Here is a 3,475-nt window from a genome sequence, read left to right as displayed (position 1 = left end):
TATTTTGAGAAAGTAGGGTTCTCTTTCCCTTATTATAAATATCCTAGTTGCCTTTAAGTGGATGTCATTTGGGTTTGTCCTTATTGATAAATTTTTACTTGAACCTTTGCTACTTGTTGATTCAATGTTGAATCTTATCTACTTGAAAAGATTGAAGAGGATTATTTTAATTAGGTTTAAAATACTTCTTCGTTCTGATACGGGAGGTCAATAGGTGTTGCAAATTGTAGCCACTTAGAATCCTTAAAGTTGATGAGAGCCAACAGGTCTGTTTCCTTTTACCTTTGGAATGAGAATAGCTTAAGCATATAGCTGTATTACAGTCTGCTATGCAGGAGAATCTAAATTATAGTTATATGGGCTAGAAAATATCTTCCTTTACGGAGCCATGTTTTCCTGTCCCAGAAACACCTTCTTTGACACCATACTTGGTTTATTCATTCAAATCATAGACTCCTAATACAGAAAAGGAACTGAAATACATATCTACTCCATCCTGCTACATCTAGAACAATGGTCCCTAATCCTGAATGCTATCAGAATTCCCTGGGGAGCTTTTAAAAATTGCACATGCCTGAACCCCACTCCTGAGCTACTAAATCATTATCTGTGGTTGTTTGGGCCCAGGCATCAGTATTTTTTAATGTAATCTTTCTACCTCCAAGACGCTGATGAACAGCCAGGGTTTGAGGACCACTGGCTTTGAATTCAAGGTCACCTATTCTGTTGAAAACTTGTTTCTAAGTGTCAGATTCAAGCAACACTTGACTCATACATACGGGGTTTAATTTGTGCAGTATTTAATTTGTTTTCCTCTTTCTGGGTACAAGATGATTTTTTTTTCTATAGATGCCCCCCATATTATCTTTGTGAAAACAGTGAGTTTCCCTCTCTCCTCCAGGATAAACCAGCAACATCCACTGAAATCCACTGGGATATGAGCAGATACTAGGGGGGTTGACTTACTAGATCCTGAGTTAACCTGGTGTGTTCTGGACTTTGCCTCCTGACTGTCACATCTTTCTCTTGGGCAACAAAGCACTTCTGCCTGGGGAGTGGGCCACAAGAGTTCATCCCAGCCTACAAGCCCGGAAGCAATGCATGAATCTACAATGGGTAGCAGTATAGTGGATTTGTTTATTGGCAACTGCAATATGATTCCTTACTCTCAAAAATATGTTTTAGCCATCAATTTTTGAGTTAATGAACAATTATTGAGCTTCTACTTGTGTTTAACACTGTACTAGGTACTTTAGTGAACAAAGAATAGGAATTAAACCCTAACGTCAGAGAGCATTATTTTATGCACCTGTGTGAAATAATGAAAAAATTGTGAGTTGAAAGACCAGAGATCTCTGGGACTTTGGACGCTGACCAAAATTGAGATTACATGTAGCAGAATAAAAAGAATAGAGTTAGACCAAAATGGGGACATAGTAGAGTCTTGAGAATCCAACGGAGGAAATCACCCTTGGTGCAGGGAGTCAGTAGGGGACTTGGGACAGAGAAGGGCCCCAGTTATACCTGGAGTAGCAGTGAATGGAGGTGAGGGTGGCTGGTGGGGTTGGCGGGGGTAGAGGAAACCTGTTAGTGTGACTCAGGCACAGGTGATTAAACAACGTTGTGACAATAAGTTTTCACTTTGAATAGAAAAAATGATAGGAATCAGTCTTTGGGCATGGAGAACAAAGAAGAATGAGTCAAAGAAGATGCAAGACATTTAGGGTAAATGAGTGTATGGACATAGACAGTGATGTTGGGAAAGAAGCCAAAAGTCTGCTTTTAGACACATTGAGTTTGAAGCCATTCTAGGACATCTAAATAAAAATTTCCAGCTGGTAGTGGAAGATAAGAGACTGGGGTCTGAATAAAAGAAGAGATCTTGAGTTTTTGATTAATAAAGATCCACAAGGGTATAGTCTGAAATGATGGGAATGATGGGTTCTTTAAGATTGAGAACCTAAGTAAAACAGAGCACAGAGCTGCATAGAGGCAGGGGAACATTCCCAAGAGAAGCGGTCATCAATAAGTTCTGTGTGTTTGTCAGAGATGTGCTTGTGTAGCTATTTATGTGTGTAAATAGTTCCTGTGTAGTTCTAGTGAGATTGAGTCAGACTTTTGCCCAAAACAACTCCATCTTATGCTATCAATTCAAAATCTTCCACACAGAATGAATGAAGTTCCTTTTGCACATTTCCTTATGTTGACCAATTAGCTCTAACAGGAAGTTTTGTTGGGGGAAAATGTATACAAAAAAGGGGAGAGACGGTTACCTTTAAAAATGTGACCTTTTATTTTTCATATTTTGTTTGTCCTTTTTTAGCAGATAAGGTTAAACTCCTTGATGTTTAAACTGTATTACAAATTCATTCAATTCATGGGAAAAACATTGAAACTTAACATATTAAACACTATTACCATCTCATTTATTTTTAATGAAACAATTATTTTTTTCTAATTGCCAGTTTATTTTTAATTAACTAATTATTATTTTTTCCACAATTACTACTTTCCTTATTGTTCCAGGCTGAGAAATACAGAACAAGCCTTGGTGCTTAGCAGAGAGTCTGTATGTGACAGGATTCAACAGGAAACTGCAGAAGATAGTCATTAGCTCGCTTTGAGACCTTGAGTGACGTAACTAACCTCCCTGGGCCAATTTTACCTCATCTGTAAAATGGCCCTTGTAAGAACTGACTTGCTCACCTAATGGGTCTTCTGTGAAGACTAAAATTAAGAAATGGGATAACTTCCTAAGTAATTAAGCCCACAGGCATGAAAGTCATTACTATTGAAGATGTTGTGGTCACCCGAAAGAGACTCACCTATTAGTATAATGGTAAGATAACACAGAGGGGGATTTGGGAGGCAAATCAACAAGCAACTCTGAGGGATGCTGAATGTGAGCATGCCTGAGATTGTCCTAGTTTGAGTAGCCCCCAAAAGGAGTCACCTGGGTAAGGGTCCTTGCTCATGTGTTTACTTGGGAAACACTGTGAGGGAGTGGGGAAGGGAGAGGGGGGACCAGGGGAGCAAAAGTACACAAATGAACAGGTTACTGTGTGGGCAGCATGTGCTCAGCCTCACCGGGGACCCTCGGAAGAGCTGTGGGGAGCACTCCTTGGAATTGTCCATTGGGTTGTCAGGAAGCTCAGGTATTTTGGGTGTCAACTCCCATCTTACCCTGGGAGAGTTACTCCTGGGGTCTTAACCTCAAGGCACTTCCAAGCTGTGCCGTGTAGGAGCCAAGAACATACCCTTCAGCTAGAGAGCACCTTCAGACAGAGAGTGACATAAAGCCATGGGCATGTTTAGAGATGTCTGCTGGTGACCTCCAGGGCAGGCCAAGGGCCTGTAGGAGGGGCGACAAGCATCTGCCTTGGAGCCAGACAGACTTGGTTCTGAATCCTGGGTCTCCTCCCCATAAACTGTGCTGCCTCAGCACATCACTCAGCTTTCTTAGCTACAATTTCTT

The sequence above is a fragment of the Eulemur rufifrons genome, chromosome 7 (assembly GCF_041146395.1).
Source record: "Eulemur rufifrons isolate Redbay chromosome 7, OSU_ERuf_1, whole genome shotgun sequence".
Lineage (NCBI taxonomy): Eukaryota > Metazoa > Chordata > Mammalia > Primates > Lemuridae > Eulemur > Eulemur rufifrons.
This window is presented reverse-complemented; position numbering follows the sequence as displayed.